Below are 17,500 nucleotides of genomic sequence, written 5' to 3' on the forward strand. Positions count from 1 at the left end.
TATATATAATATATATATATATATATAAGCGATAGAGGCAGTATTAATACCGGGAGGTAATATTTATTTCCACTTGAACTTGGATGTTCTATTGGAACAAACATTACTGTGGTGTAAAATGCACGCTTGTTTATATCGTAAGCGGGGAGATAAATCCCCTCCAACTATATATATATATTATATATATATATATATATATATATATATATACACACGCATACATACATACATATATTCCCAAACATTGCTCTATTTAACCTTGTCCTCCCTCCTCAGAGGACAATTCCGCTGAAATTCACTCCATACGCATGTTTCTTTCTCTTGCCTGTAACTGTCAACTTGTAGCAGTTAAAACAGACCACCCGCCACATCAACCGTTCTAATCTCGAAGGCCCATCCAATACTAAGGACAATACAATATTTTTAAAAAATCAGATTCTGAACAAAAAGTAATAATTTAAATTTATTCAGCTATTTCTACACATCTCTGAGGTGCATTTGATATCAAAAACAATCGTTATGTTATATGTTCAAAACTTCAAGATGATATTCGTTATTCCTTTACTCCTGATAGGCAATTTTCGTCGTTAGTTGACAGTATTACTGAGAAAGTAATTTAACCTCCTCTGCTGAACCTGGGCTGTTTGCAGAAGCTAGTGCCTAGCCCTAAGTACATTTACCACGCATCAATACGCCACGAAGGAAAGACAAGTAAATGCGTTCGCGGCATCCATGGAACTACGGGAGAAGCTACATATTCGTTAAGCTTGAGCATACATATCTATCTGAGGGTCCCGCCTTTAGGTCTTCGTGTAGGGCTTTACTTCTTTAACCTTTTTTTCAAACGCTCTATATATTACCCTAGAAAGTCTTACTCCCACTGATGAGTACAACAAGCATCAACAAGGAACTTTCACTAAACTCAACCTCATATGGTAGTTCCGTAATCTTCTAGGCCTTCTAGATCAGAGGTTCTTTACCCTTTTTTTTATCTATGGACTCCTTTGATTACTATTTTATTCTGAGGGACCCTCGTAGCCATTCGATGTTTAAAAACTAGTTTTATAGAATTTTATTTATTATTGCTTTCACATATTAATTTGTGTAGGTTGAACTTTGTAAAATGTTAGAGAAATAAATCTAGCTGTTTCTTGCAATACATATCAATACCTATGTCTTAAGCAAAATTTGTTCAGGGTCCCTTAAAATACTATTGTGAATCCCAATTTACTATTTTGTTGTATGGAACCCCAAAAACCTGATGTGGACCCTCAGGGGCCTTATGGACCCCAGTTGAGAACCGCAGTTCTAGATCAACCTTGCTATTGGTTGAGAAAAGCCAGTGGCCCTGTCAGCAGTATTTTCTATTTGTTAGTTCCAGGTCAAGCTTTATCCAGTGCATTTTCCAAGGCATAGTGCACTGAGAACTACATTATCAAATGTGCAATTTTTAAGCACAGGTGATCATAATTTATAACTTATATAGCTGCAGTTGCTAGCAGATAGACTAACCACGACCTTGAAGCAAGTTAGCTAATATGCAACAATTTATCAAACAAACCTCTACAACTATAACGGTGGATGTCATAGTAATAACATTTCTAGTCTCTTGCAATACCTTGTAATACCTTGCAGTCACCATATCTGGCACTCGCGTCAGCAAAAGAAAAGAAACGTCAATAAGTGAATCTCTGGCTTTTACAATAATTTGTGCTGCGAAAAATAAAATAAAATAACATAAATTTCATAAGAAAATAACTCGTAAAGATTTTTAGTATTCTATATGAAATCGTGAAACCACTATCTTATAAAATAGAATATGAATGTATGTGTTTGTGTGTGTACGTATAACAGAAGATACAATAAAATCGATAGAATATATATATATATGTGTGTGTGTGTGTGTGTGTGTGTGCGTATGTGTATATATATATATATGTGTATGTATGTATATTTATATGTATATGATTATATTATTATATATATATATAATATATATATGCAATATAATGTATGCGTATATATACATACATTCATACATGCATACATACATATATATTATATATATATATATTATATATATATATGCATACATATATATATATATGTATATATGTGTGTGTGTATGCGCATAGTACGTCACAGTTCGTGAAATACAATAAGTAGTCTATGAAATATTAATGTTCAATATATCATCTCACATACAATATCTTCTGTGTAATACTCAATATATCATCGTGTTTCCAGAGACTCACTTATGGAATATGTAACCATTAATTGTTAGAATATATCAGCTATTTATGTTCCTTGGAATTGCAAGGCCAACGTAGTCGTTTTGTCTAGAAATATGAGTTGAACTATCTTAATGACGTTCAATTACAGCAATAATAGCTTAGTTTAGTTTTCGGTTGCATTAATAGCTTTCGCTGACTATTTGGTAGTAGTAATAGGTAAGATAAGTACACAGCACCATGTGGTTGGTTAGCTTTCGTTCTAGTATTCTGCCACACCGGTTACTTTTATAAAACGTATGAGGAATTCATTGATTGAATGGTTAAATTGGTTTCTTTTATTATTGAACGGCTGAATTAATTAAGCCGATAGTGAGTGCATATTTTGATTTTATTTATTGATATTTTATTTCATATCGCAGGTTTCCAGTGGGCCAATAATTGGTTCACTGCATTTCTGAAGGCAGAATGATAAGAAACTGTCTCTGGTTTTTAACAGTGACACGATGATTACACATCGGCGAGAGATGCACTCACAATCATATGTAGCTATGTGTGTGTGTGTGTGGTGTGTGTGTGTGTGTGTGCGTGTGTGTGCATATATATATGTATGTATGTATATATATATATATAATATATATATTATATATATATATATATATAACAAGAGAGAGACAGAAAGAAAGAGACATATAGATAGACAGAGATAGATAGATAGATAGATAGATAGATAGATATAGATATATGCATATATACATGCATGCATATATATATATATATACATATATGTCTGTATGTATACGTATATATGTATATACATACACATAGACAATTTTCTTACATAGCTGACGACCCAGCCACATAAGAGACATGGATTACATATTACTAGTAGCACATACACACACACAATCACACGCATATACAAATATACATATATATATGTATATATGTATGTATATATGTATATACATAGATGTGTGTATGCATGCATATATATGTATATATTTATATATGTGTATATATCTATATGTATATATATACATATATATGTATGTATGTATATGTATATATATATATATATATATATATATATATATATATATATATATATATATATTATATGTATATGTATATCTATCTATCTTTCTATCTGTCTGTCCGTCTCTCTTTCACTCTCCCTAATTATAATTTTGTTAGGTTTAGTGGTAAAAATAATAGATATTATAAAAAAATAATAAAAATGATAAAAATATAAATAAGAATAATAATAATAATAATAAATATAATAATAATAAATATAATAATAATAATAATAATACAAATAAGAATAATAAAAATAAAAATAAATTTAATAATTATTATAATAATTATATTGATAAAATTAATAATATTAATAATTCCTTAAATGCTGTACATAGATATAATTCTGATAATAATTTTAATAAAATAAAGAATTATAAATATATTTATAATAATGATATAATAATAAGGTTAATAAGAATAAAATTTGGTTAATAGTTCCTTATGGAGATCAAGAAAACTAATATTTTAAAGAGATTTTAGATGTTATAGAACTATTTATTAGAGATAATCGTAAATATAGAAACATTTTCTCTTTTAATAATTTTGGAGTAGGTTATTCTACCACTAATAATGTTGGTAACATTATTTCTTCATTTAATAAAAATATAACTGAATAATTTTTATAAAAAGAAATTATTTGATAATAATATTAATAATGATAAGACTTATATTAATTGTACATGTAGAGATAAATCTAATTGTATATTAAATAATAATTGTGATATTAACGATGTAGTGTATAAATGTATAGTTACATTACATGATAATAGCTTTAAGAATAATAATTACCCAAAAGCGTTTATATAGGTTCTACTTCCTCAAAAATAAAACTAAGAATCGCACAACATATGAATTCTTTTAAAAATAAAAACTTAATCAACTCAACCGGACTTAGTAAGTACATTTGGAGTCTTAAATCACTAAATATTAATTATAGTTTAATTTGGGAAATAATTTGTAAAACTAATCATATACTATAGGAGCTAATTGTTGTTATTTATGCTCTAATGAGTTTAAAGAAATTTTATTTTATAAGTATGATAATTTACTTAATACTGGTGAAGAGCGCAAAATAAAATGCAGACATAAGTTACTTTACCTATATAATAAGTTTCATGATAAATAGCATTAATAGTTCCCTATTAGGTTACTTTAGTTTAGTTTTAATTAGTTTAGATAATTATATTTTTTGGTATGTAGTCTAGGCTTTAATTATAGTTAGTCTTTATTGATATTTCTTTGTTTTAATTAGTTCATTTTTAATGTATATAAATAACAGTTTATGGTATGTTAAAACTTTAATAATTTATATTAGATTTTTTTATTTTCTTTATTTATATATTTTTTTATTTTATTTTATTTTATTATGTATTTTATTATGCATTTGTTATATGTATTTTGGAGGATATATTTATATGTTGATGGGTGTTATATAGTGGTGTATTTATTGAGTTTTGTATGTATGTGTGAATGTTTACGATCCCTTTGTTTTTATTTGGTATGTTGAATTGACAGATTTTATTTGGTATTGTCTGTTATAATAAAGTACACACACCCATAACAAATATAAGTGCCCACTTCATTCGCGCGTACCTGGAATTGCATGTGAGCCTCAACATATACACCAAACGGCCACTCCCGCCCCACACGGACAAATAAACACATACATCCCCTAAAATGGGCGTAATCCCACTCACACCAATCATATATGTATACAATTATACACACTAGAATAATACATAACTAACCCAAATATACAGAACATACCAAAAATCACCAACAAACCACCATCACAAATGAAACCCACACCCATACAATGACAAAACTCCCCCCTCCATACCCAATTTACACCCACATAGCAATCCCAATATATTCATCCATACACGGACGCACGTGCGTGAAGCACATGCACACAACAAATACGTACAACCCCCCAATACACACTCATATACATACGTATCAAGCTCGACATCCACAGCAATACGCTTACACCCACTCACACCCAGATGGGTGAACTGCACAACCAAGGAACGCACACACACACGTGTGCGTATTTTGATTGTGCAATTCGCCCATCTGCATGTATGCGGGCGCGATTACACCGTTGCACATATCGAACCCAACTAGCATGCATATGTACATGTGAGGGGGTACACGCACATGCCGTGCGCGTGTACCCCCCGCATTTATACCCGTGCGTGAATATACACATGGAGACTACCACACAGGTACAAATGTGTATAGTAAAGGGAGCCCCATCACTACACTCAATGTATACTCTCACCCATCCGCACGGATTGTGAAAGCGAATCACCGGTGTATATATTGAGGCTAATACGTAGCGCTGTGGAGGCGAACGTCTGTTGAAATTGTGAATGAATGGGTGGAGTTGGGAATTGTAACCGGGTGGTGGGCTAGCGTTGCTTAGAATTGGGAATGGAATAGTGTAGTAGTTAGGCAGGCATCGAGAATAGACTTGGGTTACTGCAAATTGTTTGTTAGAGCTGCTAAGATGAGCTAAAGCTCATAAATGTATATAATAATTATCATGGTAGTTTTATAAAGAATCCATTCATAATAAATTTTTTTAAGTAGTGTTGGTTTGCCAGGTGGATATAGTTTTTAGTTTATTTATTCTATTTCTCCATTCATAATTTTAAATGACGTTTACTTTCCATGGCGCGTATTCTTTTTATACATAAGTTATATTTCTATGGTAACGTAATTTGGTTTGATTTTTTTAACGGCTTAGAATTTAATTTCACTTCATAATTTGAAACTGACTTGTAAGTATGTATTTTATTCTCCTTATGTCATATTGTTATTTTGATATTCTGGTTAATTACGATGTATTTAATGTTGTTTTTCATTGGAGTGTTTATGTATATGAGATTGTGTGTGAGTTTTAGTTGTATAATTTATTTATCTGTATGAGTGTGGGTGTTGTAAATATTGTTGTATATATCGAGTTTAGTGAGTATGTATATGCGTATATGTGAGGGAGTATATGTATCTGTGTGTGTGTGTGTTTTGCGTGTGTGTGTGTTGTGTGTGAATGTGTATATGGGTTTGTTATTTAGGTTTGGGGGATGTATGTGTAATTTGTCTGTGTGGGGAGGGAGTGGGTTTTGGTGCATATTGAGGTTTATAAGTTAGTATAGGTATGTGTGAGTGGTGGGTATTTGTATAAGTCGTGGGTCTGTGGTTTACGTGTGTGTTGTATTTGGTGAATGTTTAGGTTAGGGGGATGATTGCTATATAGGTTTGTTATAGAGTTTAGCAAAGGGAGATTTATCGTTATATGTTTTTAAGAGTTTTGTTTTATCATGGTTTTTTTTAGGGAATTCGTGGTGGTAATTGTCTATTTTCGATGTTGGTTGTTTTATTACATTGTTTCATTCATAATTTTTGAGTGGTGTTCGTTTTGCCACGTGAATATATTTTTAATTCCATTTATTCCATTTCTCCATTCATTATTTTAAAAGATGTTCGTTTCCAGAGCGGTAATACTTTTTATACATATGTTAAGTTCCTTGGTAACGTAATTTTGTTTGGTGTATATGTTGAGACTTATATGTACTTGTGGGTGTGTGTGTGAGTGGGTGGGTGTTTGTATTTGTTATGGGTGTGTGGTTTACGTGTGTGTATTTGTGTGTGAATGTATAGGTTAAAGGGATTGCTATATAAGTATGTTATAGTGTTTAGTAAAGGGAGGTTTTATCATTTATGTTTTTGTGAGTTTTAGCTTATCATGGTAGTTTTATAAAAGAATCCATTCATAATTTTTTTTAAATAATGTTGGTTTACCGCGTGTATATAATTTTTAATTCCATTTATTCTATTTCTCCATTCATAATTTTAAGTGAGGTTTGCTTCCATAGCGCGTATTCTTTTTATACTTAAGTTATGTTCCTATGGTAACGTAATTTGGTTTGATGTTTTTAACGGATTAGAATTTAATTTCACTTCATAATTTGAAACTGACTTGAAAGTATGTATATTATTTCTCCTTATGTCATATTATTATTTTTGATATTCTGGTTACTTACGATGTATTTTATATATCGTATTGTGTAATAATGTTGTTTTTCTTTTGAGTATTTATGTATGTGGGATTGTGTGTGTGAGTGTGTGCGTATTTTGGTTGTGTAGTTTGTTTATCTGTATGAATGTGGGTGTGTTAATATTGTTGTATATGTCGAGTTTGGTGAGTATGTATATGTATATGGTGTGTGTTTTACGTATGTATATTTGTGTGTGAATGTGTTTATGGGTTTGCTATTTAGGTTTGGGGATGTATGTGTTTATTTGTCTGTGTGGGGTTGAGTGGGTTTTTGGAGTATATGTTGAGGTTTATATGTATGTATAGGTATGTGTAAGTGGTGTGGGTATTTGTATATGTCGTGGGTGTGTGGTTTACGTGTGTGTATTTGTGTGTGAATGTTTAGGTTAGGGGGATTGCTATATAGGTATGTTATAGAGTTTAGTAAAGGGAGATTTTATCATTATATGTTTTTATGAGTTTTGGTTTATCATGGTAGGTTTGTTAAGGAATTCGTAGTAATTTGTGTCTATTTGCGATGTCTGTTGTTTTATTGCATTGTTTCATTCATAATTTTTAAGTAGTGTTCGTTTTACCAAGTGAATATAATTTTTAATTCCATTTATTCCATTTCTCCGTTCATAATTTTAAGTGATGTCCGTTTCTAGAGCGGGAATGTGGGTTGTATGTGTGTGTGTGGGAGTATGAATAAGTATTGTGTTGAAGTATTTATCTATTTTATTTATTTATAGTTGCCTAGACGTTTTTATGTGTATGTATAGGGATATATATATAGGTGTGTGATTTAGTGTATGTAGTTAGATATGGTTATATATAATTAGTTATATGTGTATGGGTGTATATATAGTTTATTATTATATTATTATAATTTTTTTGTTTTGTTTTATATTTTATATTTTATATTTTATATTTAATTGTTGATAGGTTTATTTTAGTTTATATATTGTTTATATATTGATTATATATGGATTATATATAGGTTATATATGGATTATATATTTATATTTTTTCATTAATACTTTAATTATTTTAAAATTATTATTTTTATATTTTAAAATATTGATATTTTAGATTGGAAGTCCACCTGAAGATTGTCAATCAAGACAAGAAACAATTGTAGTGGCGGTTTTTTTGACTATTTATTAAAATTTTATGTATTGATTAAGTCTTTCCTTGTTTGTTTTGCAAAATAGTGGTTTTGTCTCTAATAATATTTTATATATATATATATATATATGTGTGTGTGTGTGTGTGTGTATGTATATATAAATGTAATTTAGATTCAGTTGAATTAGGTACTTAAATTGAAGCACCTTGTTAGAACAAACTTATTTGCACACTCAGGCAATATTAGGTGATTATCAAACTCTACATAACATGCTTTCCACCCCATATTCATGCAGTGTGTGCAGATGGCATGATCCAACTTGGTGAATTAGTCCGCTCTTATTTCTCCAGACATGTACTTAATATAAAGATACCATCCAAATACTTCCGAAGTGTAGATTTCAGTGTAGGTGAGTAAAATATAAATGAGTAACAAAAATGTATAAGTTTCAATTCATTACGGCCGTTTCGAGCGACTCCTTTAATTAATCAATGAAATCATTAAATCTTTATAAAGAAAACAGTTCTTATCAGATAACCACATAGACTTTAAGGATATAGAACAAGTTAGATATTGAAACATATTTATATCATGAACAGAGAGCAAATATTTATTATGATTCCTCTGCTAAATTTTTTGGCAGAAGAAAAAAAGGATAGTACAGCAACAGACAAACCAGAAATTAGCATAGGCTAGAGTGGTGTAAGGAGAGATAAATGTGAGTAGTAACCCCATTATCTATATATCGAAGGCAATAGTGAGAATGTAATCCTCAAAACACCTAGAATTAGATCTTTGGGGAGTTATAAATTTATTAGTACCATGAAAGACCGTTCTATCTGAGAAAATGGAACTTTAGATCTGGCTATACCGACACTAGAGGGTAGGTCATGGGGAAGTAAACGAGAATGTAGGATGAGAGGATGGCGGTACTAGAAAGAAAAGAAGGGATAGGTATAGCTAATAAAGTTTATTTTGATTGTCATCCTAAAGAGGAAGAAAAGTGAAATGTTAAATGGAATACCTCTTAAAGGATTATGGGTGGGATGTAAGTTAAGAGAGAAATGGAAGGAGTAAGTTTTAAACTTAGTTTACTTATACCATTAAAGCAAAATATAAATATATAGATATGATATATAAAGGCTAGAAAGCAATTTCAAATATAACTAAATAAGGGGATAATGTATAATTTAATATATGATAATATAAGATTGCAGTGTATAACGAATTTTATGGAAAAGCAATTAAACTTATAAATTACCACACTTTTATGCTATATTTTTTGTGTGTGTGTCTGGGGAGAGTAATTTTCTTTGTGCCTTATAATTTAACACACACACCGGTAAAATTTCCACTTATTTCTAATTTTTATTTTCCTAAAATTATCGTTGCGTCTTGCAACCTTTTCAATAGCCTAAGACTATTGAAAAATGGAAATTTTACAGGCAAGTGTGTTAAATTATAATGCACAAAAAGAAAATGACTCTCCCCAGACACAACACACGAACTCACATAAAGAATCTTGCAAACCAAATCCCAAAACGAATTTTTTTTAAATATAAGGAAATAAAAAATAATATAAGAAAATATAAAAATAATGTAAGAAAATAATATAAGAAAATATAAAGAAATATAAAGGATATAAAGGCATGAAGATATAAACCATATCAAATATATAAAAAAAACAATGTGTAATAAAATTATAATACTTTTATAATTTTAAGCTCAGTGCACAGTGGGGCATATGAAAGAAATTTTTTTAAATTATCAAAGTATCAATAAAACATACAAAATGATGAAAACTATATGAAAGGTATATAAAATCTAAAGGTATAAGGGTAAAAGATATCAGATTCATAAATAGACATTAGTAATAATACAAAGGATAATAACTTAAGAAATAACAACATAACCCTTAATGACACTTCTAGAAAGTTGAACAGTACTACGTATTATGACACAAAAATACGAATAATATGATTCGAAATAATAATAATAATAATAATAATAATAATAATAATAATAATAATAATTGATGCAGTACCAGGCAATGGCTCTCATGGCTTCTGATCTTAACTGATTGGAAGTGTTATCATGTACATTGTTTTGTCTTGGTATAAAAGATGGGCTACAGCAAATATTCTGCTCAATACCACAGATTTGCTTGTCAGTTGTTTGACCTTAACCAGTTGAGCATGTCCCTTATTGGCTGACGATATGTGCATCTCTGATCACGAGCAGAAGTAGTGGGGGAGTATCATAGCCATGTGTTGAGAGGGATTCTTTGGGGTTTGAATAATTCACCTCTGGAAACATGGGTGGTTCTTTCGACATCCTTAAACAACCCTTATTCAGGGACCTTTTGAGCGGGATGGGCTACTCAACCTGAAGAAAATTCTAACTGGGCCCCACCTGCAAGGTCATGTGCTGTTTATCTTGATATGAGATCACAATGTCGCGCACATATGGCTGTGATGCATGTGCCTGGTGTACCCTTATCAGACGGGTAGTCATGATGGGTATATTGGGCTTCGTATATTTTACCCCAGTGTCACTTTGATGGCATGAACTGCTCTCTCACTCAATAATAATAATAATAATAATAATAATAATATTATTATTATTAATGTCCTTCGGTAGCATTATTATTATAGGGGGGGGGACATTATTGTTATTCATGGATGACGTCAAACTTTATGGTAAATATGAATCCCACGTCAGTTCCCTCGTTGATACGGTGTATACTTTCAGTGGAAGTAAGAAGGTCAGGGTTGTGTAGGATGGAAGATTGCAAAGATAAAGCACTATACAAGGACTTTAGAATGAATTAAACTGAAAATAGGTGGATAAAGAAAAGAATGCATGGACAATTTCATAGGGATGTTGAAAATAAGACATACAGAGAAAAAAGATGGCTGTGGATGATTAAAAGTGATTTAAAATTGGAAACGGAGGCTCTAATATGTGCTGCCTAAGAGCAAGCATTAAGAACCAATTACTTCAAATACAGAATAGACAACACATCAGAAAGTGATAAGTGCAGAATACGTGGACAAAATGGTGAAGCCGTATGGCATATTACCAACCATTGTACGCCACTAACCCAGAAATCATATAAGTGACGTCATGAGAACATAGCAAGGTTTGTCCATTGGACACTTTGCAACAAGTATGGAGGACTTGACAGAGCAAAATATGTGGTACGAACATAAAGCCGAAGGCATCACCGAAAATGATTATGCAAAGATCCTATGGTATTTTTGTGATTCAGTGCAACCATGAGATAGAGAATAGGAAACCAGACACTATGCTTGATCATAGGTAAAGCATGCCCAGCTGACAACGAGGTACGCGATAAGGAAGAACGAAATGTCGATAGATATGACAGGTTAGCTTGGGAGGTCATGCAGTTGTGAAAAAGATGGGAACAGTGAGTAAAAATCTTGAAAAATACATGAAACAAATAGGGGCTGCAATAATGGTGGAGCACTTTCGGAAAATAACACTGCTTGGAACCGCTCGAATGCTCCGGATGGTGCTCGAAAAATAAGGGGTATTACCTTAATTCACTGGTAGTGAACAACTGGCACCGTAGTACATCTCCAGCGTTAGAAGCTGTGCAAAGACCATAAATAATAATAATAATAATAATAATAATAATAATAATAATAATAATAATAATAATAATAATAATAATAATAATATAATAATCGCAGTTGGAATTGTAGGGAAAGATCCCTCTGCTCACTGTGAGGTCAAAGTTTAGCAGGAAATGTTGTTTATAAATGTACAATACTGACAGAAAATAATAACTTTGTTTATATAGGGTGATCAGTAAATGTGAATAAATGAGTTAATAACCATTTTTCATCCTTCAGACTTATACATAAAGTTAATAGTACTTCATTATCTACGAAAATCTGGAAACTCAAAGACAATAATATCGATTTCAGTCTTAAATGGGATTTATTGTGTAGAGCTCAACCATACAGAAATAGCCGATATGGCTGTGACATTTGTTGTAATGAATTATATGATTTTTTTTTTAAATATAGACACAAGAACAACTTAATAAATTAGACCTTAGACTCTCATGTGTTCATAAAATTACTCGTACCTTTAAATACTTTAGAAGTTGATAATTATTTAGTATATCATATATTGGGGGGGGGGTTGATCTATTATATCTGAGTAATCATAATATCTACCTACCAAATCCCAATATTGAACTTACTCTATCACGGTTAATATACATATACTACTTTTTCCTAACGAGTCCTTAATTTTCAAATCTCCCCAATTATAAAATATACCCTATATGATCTCTTACTCTCATACCTCATTCCTTGTTCTTTGTTGTATTTTAAATATATTCTAACCTATTTCTAATGATAATTTTAATTCTTTTTAATCTTTATTATAGCCCGGTATACTTATGCCTTTTCCATTTAGTATTAATAATTCATTAATATTCTGATTATAACTATTTATATAATAATTCCATTATAATATATTCTTTATTTTCATTTTATATTACCTTATTTCCTTTTTATACATCTAATTATAGCATCTTTTATTGGCTTACTTTTATAAAAACATTTCTAAAAAAAGATTTTTTTTTTGTATAACTTTTTAATATAATTTTCTATTATAGATTTCATATGCAACTAATGTTTAATTTATAAATCTGATATCTTATACCGTTATATTTTTAGATTTTATATACCTTTCATATAGTTTTCATAATTTTTGTAGGTTTTAGTGATACTTTGACAATTTAAAAACTTTTCTTTCATATATCCCACTGTTTACTGAACTTAAAATTATAAAACTATCATATTTTTATTACACATTGTATTTTTTATATACTTTATATATTTTATATGGTGTATATTGTATATATTTTCATGCTTTTGTATCCTTTATATCCCTTATATTTTTTTATATTTTCTGATATTATATTTTATTTCCTAATATTTTAAAATTGTTTATAGTATAAAATTCTGGTGGTACATATATATTATTAAATAAATTTAAGTATTAACTAAAGTAGGAGATAATTAATGAAGTATAATATATACCATGCTGGTAATTTGGGTTATATTCTTTAAGCATTAATTCGTGATGTGCAAACTGATACCATGAGTTTACTTTAAGATATACTCATTAGGTTATTTTTGTTTTATCTGAAATAGAATACCCGCATATCGATTAATCCCCCAAAATTGAATTGATATTGACTTTTATCGGATACTTTGTATATTCATAGGTAAATATCTAAATATATGATAAATAAGACCCCAAGGTACGATATGTGGATGCATATAATCCTGAAGGGTTGTACCTGATTGTACCAGATTGATTTGGAAATTTGTTTTCCCAAATTTTATAGATATATATATATAAAATTTGTTTTCTCAAATTTTATACACATATATATATATATATAAGTTCAGCGAAATTTAGATTCAGATGAATATGGTACTTAAGTCAAAGACACCAGAATTTTGTATGGTATTATCCATATAAATCGATGGGGTGATTACAATCAAAATAAGCAACAAGTATATCCGAGGTAATATCGTACCACATTACCTCGGATATACTTGTTGCTTATTTTGATATATACATATATATAATTTCGGAAAGTTTTATATATATATATATATAATTTCGGAAAGTTTTATATATATATATATATATAATTTCGGAAAGTTTTATATATATATATATATATATAAAATTTTAGAAAGTAAACTAAAATTAACTAGAAAAAAAGATTCTAAATTGATTCAAAAACAGAATTCTCAAAAAAATGCACTCCAAAATTCAAAAGCGCAATAAATTCCAAAATTCAAAAATATATATATATTGGGTTGGCAACTAAGTTCCCGCCGTTTTTTTAAATTTTGGAATTTATTGTGCTTTTGAATTTTGGAGAGATTTTTTTTTTTTTTTTGAGAATTCTGTTTTTGAATCAATTTAGAATCTTTTTTCTAGTTAATTTTAGTTAACTTTTGTTTATTTTTGAAATGGAATGTCAAATAAAAAAAATGAGCATTTTCGACACCTCTTTCTTTTTGCTTTCAATCAAGGTTCTAAGGCCGCAAAAGCTGCTCGCGACATTTGTGCTGTGTATGGAGATTGTGCCATTGATGAAAGAAATGGAAATTTTGATCTCAAAGACGCACCTCGTTCTGGCCGTCCAGTTCAGTTCGATGAAGAGCGATTAAACCAACTTTTGCACGAAAATTCTTGTCAAACGACAAGAGAACTGGCAGAGAAAATGGAATGCTCCTCCATTGCTATAGAGAAGCATCTTCACTCGATGGGAAAGGTTCAGAATATGGAGCATGGGTTCTGCATGCTTTAAGTGACAACAACAAAAATCAACGAGCCGCAATCTCTGCTGATCTGCTTGCCCGTCACCGCTCAACTCATGGACACATGCAACGATTTCTTTAACTAATCGTTACTAGCGATGGAAAATGGTGCCTGTACATCAATATGAAGCAGTGTAATGAATGGCTTAGCCCCGTTAAACAAGTGACACCGCACGTGAAACAAGATCATCCGCGTAAAACGATGTTGTGCGTATAGTAGGACTGGGAAGGGATTATCCATTACGAATTGCTTGAACGTAACCAAACAGGTTTGTTCCATGTTCAACACATGGAACGACTCAACAGGGCTATTCAAGAGAAAAAACCTAATCGTCAGCATGGAGTTCTTTTACTGCACGGCAACGCCCGCCTTCATTTCGCCAGTATAACCAAAGAAGCCATTCAAACGTATGGCTGGGAAGTGCTGTCACACCCGCCGTACTCTTCTCATTCTGGTACCAACGGATTTTCCCCCTTTCGATCTTTTTCAAATGCTATGCGAGGAGTTTCGTTCAATACTGAAGCAGAACTGAAAGCTTGGTTGGATCAATTTTTCGAGTCGAAATCGGGTGATTTCTACCAACGAGGTATTGAAAATCTTCTTGAGTGTTAGGAAGAAGTTGTAAACAGCAAGGATGAATACATTATTGATTAATTAGTTGTTATTTTTTATTAAAACTTTTTAAAAACTTTAAATTTTAAAAAAGCGGCGGAAACTTCATTGCTAACCCAATATATATATATATATATATATATAGATCAATAAATGGTGGGGTTGTGTTGACCGCACGTGGAGAAATGATAAGTAAGGAAAAAATTTTTTTAAAATGCAGAATGCTCAAATGAAAGAAAATTTTAATAAAATGAGAAATTGATAAAATATATAAATATATATTTATTCAACCGGTTTTCGTCATTGTATGACTTGTCAAGAATATTTATGTTTTAAAAAGTTTTTTTAAAAATTAGAAAGGGGAAAAAAAGAAAATTGCATTGTTTTTTGTAAAAGAATAATGATAAAAATGTACAAAAATTAAAAAATAAGTTCTCCGATACATTGTGAGTTCGTTGTGTATCTTGAGTTTTATGGTTGTTTACGAAAAAATTACCTTGAGGTGTTAAATCCAAAGGGATTAAGAGCATGTGTTGTGTTGTGTTGCGATGGGTACCAAGGCTGCACCAGTCCTTGCGAACCTCATAATGGGTTACTTCGAACTGTCACTCTATGAAATATCAAGCCAGAAATTTGGACATGTTTTCCACACCTACCTAATGGAAAACTGGAAAAGGTATCTAGATGATTGTTTCATCATATGGAAAGAACCTTATGAAAAACTCCTGGAATTCAAAACCATACTAAACAACATACATCCCAACATCCAATTCACTATGGAATTAAGCAAACATCATCTCCCATTCCTTGATCTCCTAATTATAAAAACACCTAAGAACCAAATCATAACAGACATCTACCACAAACCTACAGACTCACAACAATACCTCCTCTTTAGTTCATGCCACCCAAAACACACCAAGACAAATATCCCTTTCAATTTAGCTAAAAGGGTATGCACCATTGTCTCGGATCCAAAAACACGAGAAATACGCCTTCAAGACCTCAAAAAAACACTATTACAACGTCAATATCCCTCCACCCTTATAGAGTATGGAATAAAACGCGCCAAAGAACTAGACAACACTACACTGAAAACCACCCAACCTAACACCACACACAACCTCAAAATACTTCCATACATTTCCACCCACAACCCCAAAAATATCGAAGCATACACCACAATCATACAAAACCTCAGTTTACTGTCAACAGACCCAAAAATGAAAAACATTATAAATACACACAAAATCCTCAAATGCAAAAGGCAACACAAATCTTTAAAAAAACTCTTGACAAATACCAAACTTCACACACCACATCCACCCCCAACAGTAAAAAAATGTGCACGCTCAAACTGTGGTACCTGCCCCTTTCTACTTGAAGGCTCTGAATTTACTTTCAAACAAGGTACGAAGTTTAAAATCAAGACTAACTTCTCCTGTTCCTCCGAGAACCTTATCTACGTTCTCACATGCGCTGGTTGCCAACATAATTATGTTGGACAAACGAGTCTCCCGTTACGTAAACGAGTAACGGTGCATAAAGAACAAATAAATCTCCCGGAATACCGACAAATTCCACTGAGTGACCACTTAGACTCATGTGCTAAAGACTTAAACCCCAAATTCTATATATTCCCCTTCTACCAATGTAAAGACGGGATCACCACACAGGAGAGAATTAACAAGGAGAATCTCTTTATTGAAAAATTCCAAACACAACTTAATATGCAAACTCCTCGTTGATCAAACTTCCTTTCTCTACCTCACTCTTCATGGATGGACTAACACAAATATTTAAAGATACCATGCATTCATCACTTCAAGCTAAAACTTATATTCTTTAAATATCATTTTTACTATTGTTGTTATTACTATCATTTTTATTATAAATGATATGACAATTTGAAATGCAATTGTCTATGCAGATTTATATAATTAGAAAATAATATAAATAAAGTGTTAAAATCTGAAAGTTAAGTTAACAAGCAATTATATAAAAAAGATAACGCAAATG

This window comes from Octopus sinensis, linkage group LG4 (assembly GCF_006345805.1).
Source record: "Octopus sinensis linkage group LG4, ASM634580v1, whole genome shotgun sequence".
In the NCBI taxonomy this organism is placed as follows: Eukaryota; Metazoa; Mollusca; class Cephalopoda; order Octopoda; family Octopodidae; genus Octopus; species Octopus sinensis.